This window comes from Epargyreus clarus, unplaced genomic scaffold (genome assembly GCF_041222505.1).
Source record: "Epargyreus clarus isolate Ecla_fem2 unplaced genomic scaffold, WU_Ecla_fem_2.2 ptg000017l, whole genome shotgun sequence".
NCBI lineage: Eukaryota > Metazoa > Arthropoda > Insecta > Lepidoptera > Hesperiidae > Epargyreus > Epargyreus clarus.
Window position 1 is genome coordinate 13,343,454 of NW_027332225.1, and position 24,085 is coordinate 13,367,538.

Here is a 24,085-nt window from a genome sequence, read left to right on the forward strand (position 1 = left end):
AAATGTTTAAGGAAGAGCTTTTATTATGATAACGACAATTTAACATTTTCTTTAACCAATGGTTTGGTAATTTTTTCTTGAAATGTTATTTGTCCTCGTCTGTATATTTATTTGTAGTTGGCCCCCGTTTGATTTTATTCGCTGGTGCTATTTTAACAATATATATAGGCTATGTCACTCCCTCAAATTAAACGAATCTAATAACATCTCATTATATTTTGAAACCCGTTAATCGCTTTGCGCTATAGAGCGTGCAATAGAATAAGAGATGCAATAAATGGAACGTAGATGTGCTCGAAAACATTACCTTCCTGCGGGCACAGTATAGTAAAACAGGTCCTGGATAAACTTCCAAAACCTCCTTCCTCTGATCGATTTGAAACTTTGCACAGACCTTCTTTTGGATGTTTGAAGACAACATCCAAAAGAAGGGATTTTTCCATCCAAGATAAGGGATTTTTCCATCCAAGACAAGGGATTTTTGGCGCATAGTTTTCGAGAAATTAAATTTTGAAAATTGGATTTTAGCACGCGCGTTATATTTATAAATTGTGGAGTTTTCTATAGTCGGTACTGTAATTTTCTCTGTCCCATCCTAATCTAGTCAATAATATAGTATTTCATACAGATGATAATCATCACAGATGTCGATGGGCGGCAGTACCCACTTACCCAGTGAACTGCATGCTCGTTTGCTACTTGTTAATCATAAAAACAAAAATTAGCTGAACCGGCAAACGTTGTGTTGCCATATAAATAAAAAAAAAATAGTGTTAGTCAAGCATAAAAGATAGACATATGCTGTCGTGGGATATTTTTTATATAATTTTAAGGAGAACATTTCCTTGATAAATGATTTCTGTGTAGCTTTAACCATTAAGGTTGCACACGCGACGGAAGCTTAAAAAATCGAGTAACTTCTCCCGTTTTCCCAACATTTCCCTTCACTGCTCTGCTCCTATTAATTGTAGCGTGATGAAAAGTATGCTATAACCAGCTCAGGTCTATGAAAAATAATTGTACCAGGTTTCGTTGAAAATCCGTCGCTTAGTTTTTTTTTTCTATAAAGGTTATACAGACAGACAAAAATTTTACTGATTGCATTTTTGGCATCAGTATCGATCGCTAATCACCCCCTGATAGTTATTTTGGAAATATATTTCATGTACAGAATTGACCTCTCCACAGATTTATTATAGGTACCAACATTAGCGACGATCATTGCCGGCGGAGAGAGTGAACTGATGAATGACACACAAAATAAATCATACTTGTCCTAAATTAAAAAACAAATTCATTCAAGCCCGTTATGCCAATGGAGATGCTAAGTATGCCATTACAGATTAGCTCAAAGACAACCTTAGCGTAGGCGCACAATAGTTAACGCTCAAAGGAAACTAGGCTAAGTAGGTGATGAACTAACAAAGATCTCTGACAAAGCTAATGTACTTACATTGTACTTGCTTCCTAACTATGAATACTTAGGTACCGATCGAAAACAGTGATAGTCTTGCAGATTTTACAGATTATTTATAGATCGATCATGCGGATTGTGTCGACCACTCATTACTGACCCACTACTGGGTACGAGTCCTCTCTTAAAATGAGAATGGCCTAATTGGTTAGGCCATAGTCTACCTCGCTGAACATCTGCGTATTGGCAGACTATATACCTTTGAGAACTTATTTTTTAAATCTCAGGTATGCAGGATTCTCTTGATGTTTTCCTTCATCGTTTAAGCAAGTGATAATTAATTAATTTCTAATACTCACACAACTTCGAATAATCAGAGATGCGTGTCTGGGATTTAAACCTTGGATCTCCCGATCTAAAGGGCGAGTTACAACCACTACGCTATCACGGCATTTTGTGTAAGTGGTATTCATTAAAGAGGTGAAACTGATGCTTGAATGCTAAAATGTTAGTCGCCGCTTAGCTCTGAAGAGTGCAGCATGGCATTTGGCTAAACATTTATTTAAGAGGCGTTCCGTGTCAGCTCAGGAATAGTAATGTATGACATCTTTGCTCAAGCCAAAGTAGATTACGAAAATCCCATTTGAAACAGATTACGAAGGTAAATGTGCAGTAGTGACTACTTAACATCAGATGGTCTGCATGCTAATTTGCTATTTTGATGTTACTTAAAAGTACCACGTTCTACGAGGCTGTATTTTTTTTTTTTTTTACTTTGATGTAGCTCCTAATTTATTAAAAGCTGGTATTTGCTCGCGGCTTCGCCCGCGTTTAAAAGAACATAATATAAGATACTAACATTCATAAAACTGAAAATTCGTACCTTCAACTTTGCTAAAGATCATCACTTGATCAAATGCATAGTTTACAATTCAATCCTTACTAAAATCGAAGTCCAAAAGATTTTTTGGGTCCAAAAGATCGATTCTCCGATTAATCGATCTTAGATCGCCATCCCTAGTTCTCGTGGGATTTCTGGGATAAAAACTATCCTATGTCCTTTCTCGGGTCTTAGACTATCTTTGTACAAAATTTCATTAAAATCGGTTCAGTGGTTTGGGCGTGAAGAAGAGAGAACCAGACGTCTGTCTGGTTCTCTCTTCAGACAGACAGAGTTACTTTCGGATTTATAATATTAGTAAGGATAACGAAACGATATAGCGAGCTACGCTGCATTTTAAATTATTCAATTAATTTCTAGATGCGCACAAACCTACGTAGGTAACTATTAGCAGGACGATGACCGTAAAGGTGACCTGAGCAGGGTTGTTATTTTAAAAATAATAGCAACATCATGTTTTCTATCTTTTTTGTAATATAGGAGTAGCAGACGAGCATGCAGTCCACCTGATGGTAAGTGGCTACTGCCGCCCATGGACATCTGTATTCAACTCCAGACAGGATTAAATATCCCTACCTGAGGTCGGCCACAGATGCGCCGCTATTCCTGAGGACTAGGCTGGAACGCCCCGGAAAAGTGTGTCTCCCTTACCACACCCTTCAAACCGGAACACAACAGCGCCTAACACTGCTGTTATTAGGTAGAAATAGGGTGTGGCGGTGGTGCCGCCGGAGTCGAACCACAAAGGGTTCTACCACCTTCAATTTCTGATGTTTACGACTAATTAGCGATTTAACGTGTTTTAGGTAAATTATATAAAAAGTAAATCACTGCTTCTTACGGAGTTGTAGACACTGACTGAGCAGTTGAGTAAACGTTCATCTTGAATGTAACCGCATTAGCCATATTGATTTATTACCTTGGCATTTACACAATCTTTTCAATATGCTCGTCTCGTATCTTCGCGAGTGTTATAGCACCTTTGCCTTTAGTATGTGTCCATTTAATTTGACTAAATTATAACACATTTAAAAGTAAGCCTAAGTATGCGTGTTATTAAAAATATTTCATCTTACGTCGTTCTTATAAATTCTAGAATCCAGGCATTCCCCGCCTATTTATTTTTTGACGCAGATAAGTACGGACTGTTTTCAACCAGAATTTGTACCGGAAAGATTCTAAATTGTTTTTATACAAGTTTTACTTTTTATTACAAGGTGTTTTCCCTGTCGTTCTATTTATAGTGGAATTCAAGTCTTAGTCAAAATAAACCAAAAATGTTTTCTGTTTATTCCCGGAAATGCGTTTTTAATAAGTATCTTTCTAATTGCAAAATGCAGCGCATTCAATATCGAAGCTTTAGAGGTGCCGCATCCATGCATTGTCGATATGTGCTTAGCGAGATGTGTAAAGATACAGAGCGTAAACTATTATTACGAGTTGTGGCGGAAAAAGTTTTTTATGCGGAAATCTTGTGTTTACTGTTTACCGTAGTTTAGAAGTACTGCACCGTATCGTGGACTCGTGGTTCATGCTTAGTTATTATAAATTATATCTAGAAGATACTGGGAACCGCTAAACATTTATTAAATAAAAACTAGGATAATCCATAAAGTAACTTCCTGTTTGGCGCGAAAGTTCTGTCATAGACACAGATAATAAATTACACAATACACATATTATAATTCAAACAATACATTTGGCTAATGAGGAACGAGGAACGACATTCGATATGTCCAAACGTTTATTGTTACCTAACATGATTACGATCTCGAGAACGTAAAGATTAACGTTCTTGTTGGTATTTTGAAACTTACAAGCGAAACAAGTTTTATGGTCATGTTATCTTCGTTAGGACTAAAGTTAACGTGTGCTTACTTATGTTTGTATAAGATGTATGTAGTTATGTTACTAGGTATATTTAATGTGATGCTTATAAATATTTAATTGGATATTAGAGTCCGCGCGGAGTATATGCTTGTAGTTGTGCGCAACAACTTCAGAGCGGACTAGTAGTTTGGCGCAGACTATACCTTAATATACACTCGTGTCACTTATTTATATTTTGTAACATCGCTCGTTAAAAAAATAACGAGATATAAATCTGGGTGCCTATCAAGAATAATCTGTTGTCTGTAATAATAAAAGAAAAAAACACTTACATTACTATAAATTAATAACTTAAAATACTTATTCATGAACTAGAAAATATAAATATTGTGGACTAGCATTACGACGTGATTAAAACGTCAATTCGAAATTGGAACTCACGTATTTTTCTCTACGGTTAGTGGCTCTTGCTGGCCGGCCAGTGATTCTATGTTATTATAGCGATGACGGCCGCGTCTGTCTGTTGTATCCGGCAATTGAAATAAATCAATTTACCCGTTGTACGGTAACGAACGAGCCCAGTCTTGTCACTTAAGTGGTTCGTTGATATTGAAGAGACGCGGTCACGGTTTTTAACTGGATGAAGATTTGTTATAAAAAAACTGGTTTGAAGTTGGTCTTCACAAGTTGAACGGACATTTGATATTTTAGATGCCAATACATCTATGATATACCTTAAGTTTGGCAATCCCTTGGATAATGGTGTAGTTGGACACGTGGAGGAAATACCTATCTATGGTCTGCAGCCATGAATAACTGTTTGCCTATATATAAAAAAGTTAAAGGATAAATTGTTTAAAATAAATACAAAAAAAGGACTGTAAAGGAAGCGCGGAAATTCCCGCATCATAAATAAACCTTTGAAGGTTTACTACATGCATAATATTAGATTGAATAAACTTAAGATAAGAGGGAGGTCGTTATAATAAATGTCAAGCGGTAACCTAAAGAGCCCATAGTGCACTGGTGAGTGAGAAATAACCAGTTTGGCACAAGGCTGTGTTGTATCTCACGAAATTGTAAGAACTTATCAATATGATCTTTGTCTTGAATTTGGCAACATTTTGTGTGTAACTCATATTGCTGATTAATATTTTTTAATTAGATTGAACTAGTTAATGAGCATGCAGTCCACATGATAGTGGTCACTGCCGGTAGATAGGTTATGGACATCTGTAACCAGTTCCATATATCGATACCTTAATTCGCAAATCAGCCAACTCCACTTTTTGTTAAAATGTTTTTTATTTATTTTGAATTCGTTCAACGCCATTTACTATCAAAATAAATAAAAAAAAAAACATTTTGACAAAAAGTGGAGTTGGCTGATTTACGAATTAAGGTATCGATATGTAGATTGAGATTCCATCTGAAGGCGATCACAGATCACAGATCACTCCTAAATACCGAATGTAGAATGTAAGTCAGTTGATAAGTTGGCATTTACACAAAAACCAAGATTTGCGTCACCATCACGCTATAAATATGTATGGCGGCACTACTCCCAACTCAATATTAATTTTGATACTTATAATTATCTAATATGTTTATTAATTTCATCAAAGATAATTTTGGAAATTATGACGAAATCGATTAAAAAATTAAAACAAACAATAAGCTTGGTGAATTTCAACTGACAACCATTACAAATACCTACAATTTAGACAGATGGCGGCAGTTTGCGGAATCATCTTTCACGCTCAACGAGTACAGTTTAAAAAAACAAAGGTAAGTACTGTAATTGTTTACAGTGAAGTAATATATTGCATTTAGCTCGCAACGATCCGACGAAAACCGCTATTGTTGTTTTGATGAAAGTGAAACTGGTTACCAAAAGAGGTACAATTATTTGTACGCTATCTGAGATTGTAAGTGCTTCCCTATTATGTTATGGCGTGCGGCCTCGACTTGATAGTTGAACTGATCGCGCTAGCAGCAACATTCTAGTGACAACTTTTACAATTCAATCAATGATTTCAATCAACACTACTATTCAATCAACATATCTAATTAATTAATTACGAACGAAAAAAAAAGTGTTTGCTAAATTTACCTGCTGCACATGTATTTGATTTAATATAAAAAAATATGAAAAAATATTGTTATAAATGTTTTACATACGATATTTATTTCATCTGTTTTAATATTTCCATCAGTATAGCGAACAATTTAGCATTTTATTGCCCATAATATCGTGCGCGCAATCCTCCAAACTCATCTTATGGCATTTACAAATTGAAGGCATGCTCAAGAAAGACCCTTCTTTTTTTTTTTAAATGACCTCTTCTAGAATAGGTACTTGGAACAGGAAAGAATTTCCGTCATACAATTAATTTAGCAATATTTAATGAAATATCTATCGAACATCTAATAGTAAATTACATTAGCGCTGATTACGTAGCGGTAACCAGAATCCGTGGGCAGTGGATTCTGTTCCGTTCGACTCCGGCACCGTTACGATCAATTAGATCGCGCCGCATCTCACGCCTGTTGGTTTTAACGGCCTACATCGCTCGTAATGCACTTTGAGTACAGATAACATATAGCATTATTGGTCTGTGGAATTATGTATTTTTTTAATTGTTTAGAGCACTCGTAAGCTCAGGGCCGGATTTTAGGGAGGGCAACCGGGGCGGCAGCCCCGGGGCCTCCACAAAAGAGGGGCCCCCACAATAGAGATGTCGGATTTTTTTTTAATTCCGACTGGTGACCCTAGTAAAAAAATATATCTTTTCCTTTGAATTTTTTTTTCGCTATTTTACCTTTATCTACAGTACTTTGTACAAACATGAATAGTAAAAAAATCTACATGCATTTCACAATAAAATATTTATTGAAAAACTCAACTGTAAACATTTTTCATTTTAATCGGAAAATAATTTGGTGCCACGGGGCCTCCACTCCTTTGTTGCCCCAAGGCCTCTAGACCTCTAAATCCGGCCCTGCGTAAGCTACCTTTGTGGTACTGCCAAATCCCTGCATCTCTCTCCAAATACCTAAATCAGTATTTAAAATTATATCAAATCGCATTTAATTGATACCTGTAAAACTTCCGGAAATTTATTTATTTATAACTTAAAATGCCTTGCTATTCATCTTATGAGCCTTTGGAACCCTGTCGCTGATCATAGGTCATATAGAGCTTAGTTCACATCAATGACATCTGTCTTGCACTTTAAATTCTACGTTTCCTTGTTTCTAAAATAGTATTCCTCGTCTAACACAATATCTTTACTTAGGTATACTGCGATTGAATAGCTTTTTGAAACCTTATGTTTTCTCAGAGCACGAAACATGTATAGAAAATAAACATTTTTTGTTGCAACAGTAAATAAAATACACTTATTACTATTCAGTTTCTAGTGTTATTTTACCGGTTAACTATATTTAGTTTGCAAGTTGTAATAATACAATATACTTAACGCACTACTTGAGATCATATCACGCGAGAAAACGGGGTATTGCCATGTAATTTTATATGATTGGACTGTAAAATATAGTGTATTGATGAGATGGTAATTACACCCTGTCACAAGAAAAATGCAGCATAGAAACTATTTTGTATTTTTCGATACTTTTTCAACGATAAATATGTCTTACAATGAAACTCTACAATACTCGTATACTATTATTGAGCAAGGATGACTCGAAATAGGAAAGGTTTGAGCTTTAGTCAATCACGTTGTCAAAGGGTTCATTTTATCTTTGAAAATATCTTAAACTCCGCCAATCTCACTCACTGATTGTGAAATAAGAAATCCTAATTGTAAGAGTTGGTCCCTTGGTTCGACTCCGGAAGCACCGCCATACTATTTCGACCTTATACGCAGTTAAGCACTGGGTTTGAAGCGTGTGGCAAGAGCGAACAAAGCAGGATCTTCAGGGTGTTGCTTAGGAGTTAATTACAGATCTCCATGGATGACACTGGCTACTTCAAATAAAAGTTCCTTCAGTTTCGTAATAAAAAGTCTTGTAAGTCTACCTGAAAAAAAGTCCAATTTACGCTGTAGGTATACTGAAATTTCTAAAATTCTAAAAAAAACTAAAAATTAAAACGCTTTCTACACTCACAGCCCCACACTAGGATTCCCTGTATCGTGGGTGCCATGGACACACACAGAGACAAATACACAAACACCCAGACCCAGAAATATAAATTCATCATTTAGAAATCTGTCTGGCCGGGGATCGAACCCGGGACCCTCTGCGCGTCAGACCGGCAATTCTACTATGACTGTTTTATTTTAATACACTAAAGTATTGAAAACAAATATGTAGAGCCGATTTACTTACAGTAAGGAAATAATGAACTGATTACCTACTTAGTCCGGAAGCCGAGATTTCGGAACCGGTTATTAATGTCTTCGCAGAAGATCAATGTCTGTCTGTTTGGTTGATTAATACTAACTAATAAATTTAATGTGCGATTGTGTGTCTGTGTTGCATCGTAGCCTCGTAGGAGTTACCTACGGTGATGAACGGATTTTAATATTTTTGGTTTACTAGGTATTTTTTACTTTTTTTTTTATTTTTGTAGGAGGCACAATATTCATTATCACAAATTTCCAGAAAAATGACTTAATCGTGAATGTTCTTAATTAAACTAAGAGATAGTTAAGGGAAAGGGGAGTTCAACTGTTTGAAGGTGTCAATAGCCCTTTTCCTAGAGCTCATTTTATTAAATGTTTGATTAAAATTTTATTGTTTCTTCGAAAATTTCATTTATTTCATTTCATTTTTATTAAACATGAAATTCAGCTGGAGTATCAAAGAGTGAAGCCGTTAGCAAAACCTTGTGTAATATATTGCTCTGTATAAATTCGTATGCAGTTACACCCCTCTTTTCAAGCGAGCTCTTAGCATTTCGAAGTAAATTCTCAGAAGCCGGTGAAGGCTAACCAATTAGTGGCTTCGAGATATTTTGATGATAGCTTCACTTTTTGCCTTAGCTTTGCGATCTATTATGGATATTTGTTTATGAATAAACACGATTTTTCCTGATAACTTGCATTGTTTTGCATTAAATACACAAGAATATTTTAGTAGTTAAGATAAAGATTTGCGTCATATTTTATTTTATTGATTTCGACGTAAAATAATTCAAAAATATTGTGTAAAGTTTTTCAAGCAAATTAGCGTGCAGTTTGATCGTAGTAAGTAAAAAAAAAAAGAAATAAATATTTTTTATGAAATAGAAGTAACGCACGAACATATAGTCCACCAGAAGGTAAATGATCTCTGCAGCACATGGATATCCATAATCATCTCCATTTACAAATTTATTAGTCTTTTTGACTTGGTACCCTTGATATAGTCCATATTGGATCGCCTCATTTAAGTCTCTGCTGCCACACTCTACAAAGTAGAACACAGCAACGCATAGCTGTCTTAAAACATAAGTAGGCAGATAAATAATCTATCGGATATCTATTTAATTACAATTAATTAAATATCAAATTAAACAGACATGCAGTCTACATAAATTACACATACGTGAGTAAGTTACAAACAATGAAAAAATATCGACGATCATTTATCATTGTCGTGATTCTTAAATGGTATAATAACATACGGCTTGTACTCGACATGAGGAAAATCCCATCCACAGTTGTTGCTGCGCAGATTTGTTTATGGTTTTATGTGTTTTTGCATCTCAGTCTAAAAATGGCTTTTATATCACGGCGTGCGTAAATGGACGTTTTACGCACGCTTCGCGTGCGCAAAACCCCCATTTCCGACCCCGTAATATAAAATTTTATACAACACGCGGACGAAAAATGTTTTTCTGACTCGTGTGATTGCAGTCCTCGCCTGCGGCTCGGCCTGCAAACTCACACTTGTCAGAAAAAAATTTTTCGTCCTCGTATTGTAATGTACTATTCTTGGAAGGCGAATAAAAAGTTGTTATTGACATGATATCTTCTTAAGTTAGAATTAATATTGATATTGGTATAGCCAGGCACGTTTAAAAGGGTACCTATTGTGACGATTTAATTTGAGATTAAAACACAAACAACATTTTTTACATTGTTCTATAAGTATCTTATGTTCCATTGCTGGCATATTATAATGAGAAAGGCTTAAGCCATAGTGTACCAAGCTGGCCAAGTGCCAGTTGGTACACTTTACATAATTCTAAGAACATTAATACTTATAGAGAAATGCGTACAGGTTACCTCACGATGTTTTCCTTCCGTGTCATAGCTCATAAATAATGAATTAATTTCTAATTTGTACTTACCTAGTATAAAAATATAGTTGATCCGGGATAACCTCATTCATATAACCTACGCAGTGGTAGGCCAAATCGCTCTATTTATAATAATTATTACGGAACTATAATTGCTTATTTTCAAATATAAAAAGTGGTATATTATGTGTACAGTATACACATTAAAAATAACCATATTTTGTATACACAAAAAAAGTAACTGTTTAATATTGGCTACTGAATGTCCCAGTACTTGCCTGTTTTCAAATATTAAATGTGTAACTTACATTATGTGTACAGTGTACACATTAGAAATATCCATATTTTGTACACAATAGATGTGATTAACTGTTTAATATTGGCTACTGAATGTCCCAGTACTAGGCACGGGTTTCCCCTACTACTGGGGAAGCATGGAGCGTGCAAACTCAACTACGCTGAGCCAATGCGGATTTATGTTTTGTGATGCGCAAATAATTATGTATGTATTTGCCTTTTATTTAATATTTATAAGCATTTCAATCCGGCAATGCCCAGCAGGCATCGGTGATTATCCAAACAATATGAATAAAATCCTGCCGATTTAAATATTTTTCGCTGATGCCGAAATTTGAACACGAACGGATCGAATGTCACGAAGTATCACGAAACTAGTTTTTATTCTAATTTATCACATCGTTTTGCATAATTTTGTTAATCGGAGTGCCGAGTAAGGGACCAGTTACCTAAAGTTGAGACTAATTTTTGGGAAATTATCAACATAGTTTTCAATTAAATTGCGAATAACTTGCGTGCTGTTATTTCTGACTAAAAACTATTGATCAAAATTTATTTACGGTTTAGGGCCATAATACATGAGCGACAGATATCTAACACAAGCGACAGTTCATGTTGGCATCATCGATGATCGCTTGATTGCAGTTGGTGATCGGTCGGTGACGAGAGGCGGCAGGCGCTGGCTACGAGCGTCGTAGACGCGAACTGTCGCTCATATATTAACTCCCTTTAAAAAACATTTAGTCTTAGGCCAAACCAAACAATGTTTCCAGATATATCGTATTAAATACAACTTGCATTCGTATGAGTGGCTGAACACCCAGGAGCTTGAAATTTTATAGAACTACAAATTATACGTCCACACTACACACGATGTATTTTTTCAAACGTTTAAAATCTCATAACTCTTCTACGATTCTTATGTTTTTTGATTTCAATCAAAATAATTTGTATTGCATGGATGCAAGCTTCGAATACGTACCTACATTACAGAAATCAGCAGATTTTAATATTTATTTAAGTTTACCTTATTTAAGATTTAAGATACTTATAAATGAATATGATGCTCGTTCACCATACGAATTTCTTTTGGGTGTAGGTAGATGCTTTAAGCACAGATTAAGAAACACCACGCCATTGTGAGTAAATATGGAGTAATCGATTCCATTATGCTACGTTGTTGCAACTGACATGATAAATGACTGGAGGAAGTCCTGACGTACTGATGATGATACCAGATAAATGTTATAAACAGAGAACGGTACGTAACGATGTGAGGCTATCTTTTCGTAGCTTTTTAGCAGTTCAGGTTCTGAGTTGGATCCGCGGCCAGGCATTATGATTTATGTTCTGGTCTGGTGTTTGTATACCTACTTGTTTTGTGTTTGTGCATTGCACTCACAACAAGAGTAGAAAGCATTAGAAGCGTTATTTCTAGAGAGATATAAGGCATTCCAATTTAGTCCTTAGAAGTAGCAACATATTACTTACTCTACGTCTCTACGGTATTTTTACTCTCTCATAATCGTATCACTTTCTATTAAGACTGTATACACGTTTATTTTAATTGTTAAGCTTTCTAGAATGGCCAAAACATATATAAGAAAATTTGTACAACTCATAAAAGTACTGATTCTCATCACAATTCTTATAAACATTAGATATCTAAGCGTTAAAGTCGGAAATCAGTAGTAGTATTAGTACTAGTAGTAGTAGTAATGCAAGTAGCAATCGCTTCATTAACATAATGATACAACGTACGAGGCAAGATACTAAATATTTAAACGCATTAATTCTGCCGACACGTGGCCTACTAATTATTCAATAGAGACTAGGTTAGTACCGTAGTAGTAGTAGTACGATAAAGCGAATAATTGGCCAAGTGCAAGTCGAACCCGCACCCGGAGGATTCTGTACCACCAATTTTTTTTTTAAATTCTAGAATTTATTATAGCAGGCATTGTGAAAAAAATCAACTGTCTACCTATAACGGATCAACAGTTACTTCGAAAAATATCGAAATAGCAGTTTGTTGTATGGGGTCCCTTTTTGTATTGAACTTTTTTTTATTTTTAGTACCTATTTGTTGTTATAACGGGCACCGATATACATTATATGTAGAAAAATCAAGTATCTATCTAATACGGTTCAAGAGATAAAGCCCTGTGACAGACGGACAGACAGCGGTCTTAGTAATAGGGTTCCGTTTTTACCCTTTGGGTACGGAACCCTAAAAAGCGGTTATTAGTATGTGCGACCAGCAATTATTTTCCCTTTTTATAAGTTTTTGTTTATAGCGGCTACCCATTTAAGTATCCTATAAAAATTCAATTGTGTCTATTACAGTTCAGGAGATACAGCTCTGTGTACGGAACCCTTACAAGCTACGAAGATTTTTCTTCGCGCATTAATAATATAGATGTTGTTATAATTTATTTACCTTCAGGTGACCATTGGTTATAAAAAATCTCAAATCATTAACGATACATTGTTAAATATTTTCCACGCAATTAAAGATGTTTATTATAATTGTTCCGCTTAACACATTAACACATTACTTATTAACAAGTACCAAGAAAAATGTTTTATTTATTGTGGCGGAGCGGTCACCATACCGGTCTGAGCAGAGGGTTCCGGGTTCGATCCTCGGCCAGACAGATATCTAAATGATGAGTTTAGATTTATGTTTCTGGGTCTGGGTGTTTGTGTATTTGTCTATGTGTCTGTCCATAGCACACACGACACAATGAATCCTAGCGAGGGTCTGTGAGTGTAGAAAGCGTTTTTTTTAATAACCTGTTGCACGAACGTTGTCAAAAGACATATATTAATATACTATTTTTAAATAATATTCCCAGCTGTTATTTAGTTATGGGTACTTAAATAAATAATGTTTACTTGAATTTTCTCAAATTAATCAGTGTTATTTAAAATTTTAAGCATAATTTATTAATTGATGTGACAGTAGAATTTGATAAGAAACGGATATACATAAAAGCAATTGGCCCAAACGTAGAGCGAGTAATGAAATAGATCCCTAATGCAATCTTTACTTTTATAGTTTTTCCAGTAAATCAATTAAATAAATCTTGCATACGTCTACAAATTTTATTCTACGAGTATTATCACATTAAGTTGTTAATTCGTGTGTCAGCGCGAAATATAATATGTATTAAAGCTATCACCATAACAGTCCGTCATGCAATCGGATCCAGGTTGTTCCTGGCCAAACAAATATTTTAAATGAGAACTTAAAATTTCTGTTCCTCGTCTGGGTTTTATATGTCCATGGCACTAATGACACAGGAAAAATCCTAGTGAGGGCTATCCCACACTAGGAATTTTCCTGTTTCGTTAGTACGCATACTCATAGGGGTATAATGTTAGTATAATGCTTTTTTTTTTCTGAACCAATTACTGTACCTCTAACTTCAGGTACCTGAGAGAAATACATATATGTAGATGCATTCGCAGTCTATTTGGTTACCTAGTCTACGGTAAACAAACAACCGTCTTTTCACGTGATAAACGTGCACAAGGCTACGTACGGTTAGTTGAGCATTGTACATCTGTTCAAGATTCAGTGTATGTCGCCAATTAATGTAAGGTCAGTTGGTACCACTTCTTGTACACGGTAGACACAGGTAGATCATGTTCTAGGTAGGTCATAAACCCTATCTCTACTTATGTATAGTTTTCATGTTTTTGTATTCAAACAGCAATGTTTGCGAGTCCCCGACGGTAACGTAATTATTGTTTTTAGTAAGGTCGACATAATATCATATAAGTATTCCTGCATTACACCTTAGTGCTTAGTTCACCTTAGTCAAGCAATTTACTTAAATTAGGCGTACAAACTGGGGGGAAACAACGTGTCTATAATTGATAGTTAGTACTTGTTGTTATAGCAATCGGTTACAGATTTTTATGGATGGTAGTGACCGTTTTGTATCCATGTACGTCCATTGGCAAATGACCGCCAGGCAAGATAACTATGTCTGGGAAGTTACCGTGCTCCGGTATCACAATTCAGATCTTGTACATAAACAAGATGATAAGAAAACTTTTATAGCGTGATTCAGACTACAAGTAGCGCCATCTCTTGACAGCTTGCAAACATTCAGTTCCTATTACATAAAAAAATATTTCCTCAATAGTATTCCCGATTTATTGAGTAACAAGTTGCGCAAGCATGACATCTATAGATAACGAATCGATTCGCGCCGACCGCGATGCGCCGAGATCGATTTGCCGAGCCGCACTTCCGTTTGTCTAGTTTGGATGAGTTTTTGACATGCTACAATTAATTTGGAGTTACATTTCTTTAGTCATGGCGTTTTGGAGAGATGGTAGAAGTCTATGTTGTTCGACTCGGGCGGCTTCACCGCCACACCTATTTCTGCCGATTAATAGCAGCGTTAAGCACTGCTGTGTTTTGGTATGAAGGGTGTGGTAAGATATACATTTCCGAGGCGGTCCAGTTTAGTTCTTAGGGATAGTGGCATACCTATGGTCGAGCAGGTAGGTATCTAATGTTATCTGGAGCTGATTAAAGATTTCATGAGCCGGCAGTAGCTACTTACCATCAGGTAGACTGCATGTTCGTTGCTACTGAATTTGGTCATCAGGTTTCAATGTATCTATCATCAAATTTACGACGCCATTACTTTGGGATACGTTTGTCGTATTTCGACATACTGGCAGGTGGTGTTCCGTGGTAGGCGAAGCATGACACTTCGCTTTATCGAAAAGTGACTTTTGAGGTTTTGCACACTTTATATTCGATTTAATTTATTAAATAAAGCTGTTGTGTGTTACGTAGTTGCTGATAAATGATTTGATCCAAAGACTATGAACAATAAATAATAAGGCTAATAATAAATATTTTTGTTGGTCATTATGATTATTGGTCAACTAAGATTTTAGGCCAAACTGAGATATGCCACAGGATTGTTGTTGCCCTGGATTAAATCAGAATGCTTCTCAAAATTCTCTCCCTTTCCATAACACCGTTTTTTGGATTAATTCATTAATATTTAACATGTGTAATAATGTCTCGTCTAACGTAACCAAATCTTTGACCAATGTCACGTAATTTTTGAATGAAACGACCGCAGTGTATTGTAATCGGAGCGAGCATTGTGATGTTTGCGCGGTGTCAGCGGCGGCCGGCCTGACCTCAGACATTGTCGCCGGTCGCCAGATGCCGCCTGACTCGCATGTGATAGAGCGAATGATGTGTTTCACATTTGATGAGATACGAAGTTATACTGTGCGAAAAGTAATACCAACAATCAACAAAATATAATAGTATCAATAAAACAACAAATAATTTTCAATCGTCAGGTTATTAATAAAACTCCTATTATACGTTTACGTCATAGCTTATGATAAGAAGTGCAAGATTAGCACATAGGCAAATTAAGCAATTAATTAAGGCATCGCGTCTTGGGGGCACGAAGGGTTTTAATTTATTAATCTTGTTTTAAAGACTAGCTTATGGACAGAGGGAGTCATAGGCGTGGATAGCTTAGGACATCAAGTAGTCTTAATCCGACAATCCCGTTTAAGTCTCCCTTACCACACCCTTCAAACCAGAACACACGCGTTTAACGCTGCTGATATGAGGCAGACATAGGTGTGGCTGTGGTGCCACCGGAGTCGAACCACAAAGAGTTCTACCACCTTCAAAATCGTATTTACCTTTAGAAAAAAAGGTTTCGAATTAGTGGTATCATGCGTTAGTTCTTACCCGTTTGAATCACTATGTGTATTGAAATGAGCTTTCGCAGCTTAGAGCGACTTAGTAAAAGCCTTATAAAGGCTGAAGTCGTGACCTGAATAAGGTCAATGAAGTATTAACATTTAATATCAAGAGAAACTCATGATGTCGAGTTGTTATTTACTAGAAGTCCCTTCTTTTGTACTATTATTAAATTAAATAGTAAACAGTGTTGAGTTTTTAAATAAAGTTAACATATCTACTGTCAGAAGTAATATTTCATATTTCATAATAAGTATATCAATATTCTAAATAACATTAAAGAATCTCTGTGTGCATCCATCATAAAAATATCTCGTGGATTTGTCGATGTTGCAGATCTTTTGTTATAATTACGAGTATATATTTACAGTTTCACAAACGAATTCAATTAATATTTAAAATGTGTTCAAAAATAAACTATACGTTGGGGATCCACCATTGGCGATTCCTTAGTTTGCCTCAGATCAATCTTGTGTCCTCTGTATTTAGCGATCATTCACTGTCTATCTGCCTATCAATTTATAAATCTACCTGATCAGAAGACGCAATGTCTATTAGCTAGGCATAGCTTCTAGAATAAAATATAAATATAATATCATAAAATACAATAATAAATTGTCTTCCTTATCTTTTGAGAGCCGATAAAAACCTACTTTTCCAATCATAATAAATCCTCGCAACTTCGCACTAAATTAGAATTGTTTATGAAACAAACGTACTAAAAACCGCAGCATCGATTGCGTCGTTCATCTAATAGAAACGATTATAGTGCTGTCATCGACAAAGATTATCAGTTTTTCCATCTCTGCCGTAACGATGGTTGACGCAAAATGAAATTAACTTTTCGTTTCTATCATTCTTGGCTCTATTTCGCAGCTGGACTCTTTGTTTACGATATTTAACGTTTTTTGTTGCCTAAATGGTTTCTGTGTTATGACTCTATTAAGTCTTATTTTAAAGTTTCGTTACTAAAGGTAAATCTGTCTTCATAGACTGGGACTATAATTTTTCGCGATACTGCAACTACTTGTAACTTTAAGTTTTAAATTATTTTTTCTAAGCCTTTTTTTTTCCAGAAACTTCTTCGATCACTTATAATTACTCATCTATAGTTCTACCGTCTGTTAACAAGAAGGATATGTGGCAAACACCCATGGTATTCGTTACAATATTTTTTCTGTGGTTTTATTGATCCATGCTTAGAATTCAGAATCCGAATTCAAGTTAATCAATAAGCTGCACAATTAATAAAGAAAGGCTGATATATCATATAAGGCGTTTCATCTTAGCACTCAGTGATACCAAGAGATTTTTAGCTGACCACGGTTATGACGATCTCCTTTTTTTATAACATAGGAGTAGTCATCTGTAATCAACCCCAGATAGGATTAGATATTCCTACCTGAGGTCGGCCACAGATGCGCCGCTACCCCTGAGGACTAAGCTGGAACGCCTCGGAAAAGTATGTATCCCTTACCACACCCTTCAAAACGGAACACAGCAGCGCTTAACACTGCTGTTATTAGGTATAAATAGGTGTGGCGGTGGTGCCGCCGGAGTCGAACCACAAAGGGTTCTACCACCTTGATATATATATAATATCCTATTTGAGGTTGATTATATTTATGACTGTAAAGTCAGAAGAATTGCAAGTTTGTTTGAAACTTCTGGATAAAGAAATTTTGCTTTCAAAACTCTTATAAAAAATCATCGATATTTAGAGCAAGCAATAAATTAGTGAGTACTCATCGCTTGCGTTTTATTAATGCAACGAACATAAATTTAAATTTTAATCCAATTACTCTTATTTCCCAATAAATCGATACGGCCGAAGCACGTCCACGACGCATGGCCGATGTAAACAACGTAACTGTAGATGTAATTAGAGCATTAAGTGACTTATCGGGTCAACGAAGACTAATCGATATTTTTTGCCCACGCGCCCAACCGTGGACTCCTTGTACGAAACCGACAAAAACCAAGCTCATGGAGCGTGAAGGTAGCGATGTTCTTGGTGGATGTGCGTTCGTTACCTTTTCCTCTGTTGTTAATTTAGCCAGAGTTTTTTGTCGCTGTATTAGTATCGCTTCATAATTGGTACCGTCAACAAAATCAATTCTTGGCTTGACTTTTTTAAAGCTATGTGATTTTCGTTATATCTGTGTAATCCCATTTTTTTCCGTTCAGTGATTTAAGGCCAGGCTTCAGCTATACTATACAGAAGAATGGTCTGCCTGAAGCCTATCACAGATACGTTGCTACTCCTAAGGACTTCTCAGTCCTTAGGAGTACCCCTCTCGGGTCGCCTATATCTACACCTGTCCACCGAAATGCAAGAACTGCTTCACACTAGAAATCGGTATGGTGGTGGTACCTCACGATCGCAGTAAACATGTTCTACTATATAGAAAACGATTAGTACGTTATTATCGTATTCATTAGTACCATCAAAAGTGATGTAAGAGGACTAAAGGAACTAGGCAATAACGATAATATCTCACATAAAGCACATGGCATTGGATCATCTAGATCAAGTAGAAGCTATGCAATTAGCTGGTTTAGATTTTTATGCGAAAGCTATAAAACAAAACTGGGTATTTACACATAATTATCAGTTGTTAAATGCATAAAAAAATACCGTATCCTTTGAAATTTGTGGATGACAAAAAGTAGAATCATGCAGCGTGAAGGTAAAATGAAGTGATATGTACTTGATGGACATTAGTTGTTTCAGTTGCCTTTTGTATAAGTTGTTTCGAAAATTACGCTCATTGTCTGCCAGAAATAGCAGGATTAGGACTGCAATCATCACACCTATTTCTGCCTTGAAATGTCAAACGCTGCTGTGCTGTTTTGGCTTGTAGTAGCAGATGGGTTAACAGTCTACCTGATTCTGTATACGTGTATCTAAAAAGAACAATTAATAAATGTAAATGTATTAAATGAGTGTTGTCTTACTCTTCACGCTAAACTACAGCCACGCAGCGCTGTTGTCACGTGGCTTTCCAAAAAGTTGTGTTGGAAGATTAATTGCAAGGTATTTTATTTTTTATTAGGTCATTTTAATGTCAATCAGTTTAGTAACCTCAGACCGGCCATCTCATCCACAACTACATACTCCTCTACAAAAACATAGCAGAAACTCTACATAACGCAGAAGTTTTTAATAAATTTCAACCACGCAAATTTCATAACTCATAAGTTGTAGTAGCAGTCTCAATGAAACCAAAATTGTACTATCATTTTCACCCATTTCTATGATCCTAAGATAAATCAGACAGTTTAACGGGTTATTGGCCTTGAATCTGTGGTACATCTAAGACTGTAGATCTTTAAGTGTTCTACGAGGTCATAAATCAGCATTCGTTGTTCGTCGCTTGTTCCTACTAATGAGTCTCACTACACAATTCTACAAGAACAAAGTAGCCCAAACTGCTTTACGAAAGCCGAAAAGCGACGTCAGTGCTGGAACAATTTTATTGGCAAGTTTCTTATTTATTGTCACGAGTGTGGTCATCCTGGGATGAATCAGTCAGTTCAGTGGGTCAGTTGTTTCCAATCGATCGTAAAATCTCGCAGGGTAGAGACAATCTTTAAGTATTCTATCTGAAGTCGATAACTGATACATCGCTAGATCTCATCTCTTATCAGCTCTCTCTACAGATACAGCAGTGTAAACTACTATAGTGTGGAAGAAAGGCGGTGATGTTGCAATTAAACCACAACTTATTTGTGTTACGAGTAGCTCAGTCGGGTCATCCTGAGATGAATCAGCCAGTTCAGTGGGTCAGTGGCCTCGGACCGGTCCTCGGTCTCGTGGGCTAGTGAGTTATGCCTGGGTACTCGCCCGTGTAAACTAGCGGGTTTAATTACGTAATTTGTAACGCTTAGATAATGGAATTTAGAAGCCTTACAATGTGTGTGTATGCAAATGAGTAGCTTGTTTGTTATTTCAAAATAAATGTCACTTTTATGATGTTGTGATATTTTGTGTATTAAAGCAGGCGAGCATGCAGTCCAAAGTGATTGTAAGTGACCTAAAATATGTAGTACGAGCCCGCGGCTTCGCTCGCGTTACGAAGTAATATTATTAACTAAGAAGATTTATACAAACTTTCATCCCCTATTTTATCCCCTTGAGGGTAGAATTGATCAAAATCTTTTCTTAGCGGATGCCTACGTCATAACATCTACCTGCATGCATGCAAATTTCAGCCCGATCCGTCCAGTGGTTTGGGCTGTGCGTTGATAGATCACTATGTCAGTCAGTCACCTTTGAGTTATATATATTTAAATAAAGATTAACGCTAGATACTTATCGTAGATCTAAAATGTAAAGCTGATCCTGACCACTATGTTCAAATACCTCACATACGAAGCTCTTCAAACTAAATCAATATAAAACGATTGTCCATCACTCAATACTTTATGAATCGCTGAAACAATATTGACGGATTGCTCATGAAAGACAGATATTATAAAAAAATATTCAACATGTACCTACTAATCCTATTTATTTAGACATAACCTGAAATAACCCTAGAATTCCTTTGTCAAAATTGTAAATCCGCGCACGGAATCACACGAGGCAGCTCATGTTTTAAATTTAAAAAAAAACACTTATTTATATAAACAATTCTGTCCCTGTCTGCCTTACTATTCATGACCTTGAAAAATGTATAAGAAATTATAATATTTGGCTGATATTTTACCAAAAATGTCTAAATTAAAGTAAATTCTGTTGTTTGTGTTAAAATTACCATAAACATTAATTTTGGCTACATTGTTTACAAGATAACTATTTATGTCCATAAGTAGATTTAAAAATAATAGTAGTTTTTTTTACTCGAGGTTTTGCGCTCAGTGTAAATAAATTGTTTATTTATTTAAATGAAGTATCATAAATATGCTAATTAATAAATTGGTATGAATACAAAAAATGCTAGGTACCAAGAAGTTAATTTAATTTGGAATATTATTAAATTGTAAACTTGCTTTTTACTATTACGTAGGTAACATTGTTATTATTTACTATTCTATTAACTTTAAGATACAATAGAGAATAATAATAAGTAATTTGAGAGACGTGTAAAGTTTCAGTAACTAATGAGTGACAGAAAAATATGCATTTTATTTTTAGGTTAACTTTACCTTTTGTTTGTAATCTTTCTTTGTTAGTTTCTACGTAAACAAGTATCTCTTGTGAGGTCGATAACCAAATTAACGATTATGTGCATACATATCGAGTGAATAAATGTTTGTAGGTATTTAACTACATGATTCTCCGTAGTCATAGCGTCCATTTTAGATTTCTAAAACAATTTTTAACAAAAATTTCAGCGGTACCAGTTAGTTAAGATTTTTTTATTGAACTTCACTGTGGATGGATAACATACTTCTTTCTTCATTCTGATACTATATTTGTGCTACATTAAACAGCATAAGGCATTCTCTTCTAAGTTCTCTTCCGTGCATATATTTTCTGTTCTTTGATACGAGTAGCAAATTACTGGACATTTTTAGAGCATAAGATAGATTGGATCACTACCTATAAAGTATTTTTACGTAGAAGTTTCAATGCATTATTTATCTGTTTCTTCAAAGATAAACAAACTAATTAATGTAAATAACATATTTATGTTTTGGTATCGCATCAATAGACATGATAAGTTTGGAAATTGTTTATTTGAAATGACAGACAAACGCCTTTTTTATTTATATATTAGGTACGTTATGAGTCATAAGTAATTCTTACTAAGAGGTACAAAAACTATTTGTACCAGGCTCACAGCAATTACTAAGAGCTAAACCGAGAACTATCTTGGTCACAATTATTAACACAATGGCCCCGTTGGTAATGACAAGTTTTTGCCCTAATAATTCCTTTGACACAAAAACATCTTATACGCTCACAACCATCATATGAAATTAAACTATAACGTGAAGCGATAAAGTTGTGATTACTTACAAGCTTGGTTGACTTTTTGTGTTTGTAGGCAATGTGATCATGTCTTGATTTATGTTGATTTAAAGTGATAGGAATAGGACAGATCTAAATTCCTTTTGGCGTTGGCAGCGCAATTACCATACTGGGTTACCGGGTGCGTTTGTATACTAGCACGAATTCTTTAGACTTTTGCTTATTTACAATCTGCTAATCTATCCTGGTGTACTATAGAGCTGTTTTTGTTGTGTTGTTCGGATATCCAAAAACTACGGGACTGATTTTGATAAAACCTTTTGTGTCTAAAAGCTTATGATTAGGCTCACATATAAGTATCTTATCTCAATACGATAACGATAGTTATAACAACAGTTTGCCTTTTGTAGTTCGACTCTGACGGCACCACCGCTATAACTATTTCTGTCTAATAATAGCAGTGTTAGGCGCTGCTGTGTTCTGGTTTGAAGGGTGTGGTAAGGGAGACATTATATTCCGAGGCGTTCTAGCTTAGTCCTCTTGGGTAGTAGAGCGTGTGTGAATGTGTGGGGTCGATCTGGAATATCTATTATTATTAATAATATCATGTAGATAAAATAAAATTTTGATTGATATTTGACCAGAGTCGAGAAGTACGCTCGCTCGTCTGAATTGCCAATCAAAGATAATAATGAAAGATTATTTATCTACAGCCTTTATAAATCGCGCTCAATTAAGAGTTTCACAAGGAGCGTATCTAGGACCGATAGTTTTTTACCTCCTTTGCGCAAATCATCGCTACAACCAATTGAGGCCAGTAACGGTAATGCCATTAGGAAATCTAATAAGGATGCTATTGCATTCCGCTTGATAATTTCAAAGAAAATGCTATAAATATCAGTAACAAAGACTTCTTATGCTTCTCATATAACGATAACGCTATCGTCTGCTTTGTTTATAATAACGGAAGCATAAAATACAACGCAGGAGTAAATTTACGTACGGTATAAGTGACACGTGCAATGTAAAAGCGTATGGAGAGTTCTCATGATTTTAAATACTGTCATCATCATCATCATCCTTGTGTAACGAAGTAACAACCATGCTAACAGTGTTGTCCGTAGTGTGAGGATTATTTTAGTGATAAATCGATAGTCTGAGATATCGTTGCTTGGCTGACAAAATTAGTTTTATTGTTGTGTGAGGCTCATTTCATCATGCCGCTTATAAGTTTTCTACATTATATTTACTGTGAAAAATGCTGTAAAAGGTGTCATAAGGACGTCTGTGTATATATCCAATAGTATGTGATAGTCCACTGCCGAACTCTGTCCTAACTTGTTCCATTTCGATCGGTCTTGAATTCTCTGAATCCAGAAGTATCTATCTATCTTCCAGATCATCAGTACAAGGGGAAGTTCTAACTTAACTCTTTGCTCTAAGCAGCAAGTTATTTAAGATCCGATAGTACTTCCGCTATCGATATTTCTTTGTTAACTATATTTCTCTTTGTACAAAGCAGAATCCACAAGAGCTGATAAGATTATGTCCTAAGATTGTCCACATTACGTGCTATTTGCTTGTCCGGCTGTCGCAGTCACGATCTATAAATATGTCGGCCATTGTACTTTAGTTATTGGATAATAGGCGCGAGTAGACCGAGGAATCTTTGTAAGCCTGTTACAATTGAAGTTACTATAGTTACTTTG

At 35.6% G+C, this 24,085-nt stretch overlaps 1 protein-coding gene across 2 annotated transcripts in view; it reads left to right on the forward strand.

Moving 5' to 3' along the window:
* Positions 1 to 24,085, forward strand: part of LOC140749123 (uncharacterized) — a 78,947-nt gene that overhangs the window by 781 nt on the left and 54,081 nt on the right. The gene's annotated exons all lie outside the window — the stretch shown is intronic.